Raw genomic sequence first — 387 nt, 5'->3', positions numbered from 1 at the left:
GTAAAACTTTAGCAGGACCAGGTCAGACAGGACCAAGTCCAAGTACGGTAGCAGGAAAAGTGAGCTTCTCTGACTAACTCTGCGCTGACTCTGCCGTACGATTACCCTTTTCTCCCCCCTCACACTGGACACTTCCAAATCCACATCTCCCTAAGTGCGATGTGCCCTTTCATGCAGCTCTGAGACTGGGCCAGCACTGAATCCATTGTTGTCTTTGTTTCTCACTTTTCTGCCCGGGGCAATTATTCTACCCATAAAATGTTCTTGGCGCAGCCTTGCTGATGCCTCCTCCACTCGCCCTCTTGGCCTGGACACCCTTGATGGTTCCCTGATCTCATAGCACCCCATGTCTCTCCTTGCCAGCACTAGTGGCCATGGCCATGAACT

Source organism: Equus asinus, chromosome 23, assembly GCF_041296235.1.
Source record: "Equus asinus isolate D_3611 breed Donkey chromosome 23, EquAss-T2T_v2, whole genome shotgun sequence".
NCBI lineage: Eukaryota > Metazoa > Chordata > Mammalia > Perissodactyla > Equidae > Equus > Equus asinus.
The sequence above is the reverse complement of the archived record's forward strand: the minus strand, read 5'-3'. Positions refer to the sequence as shown.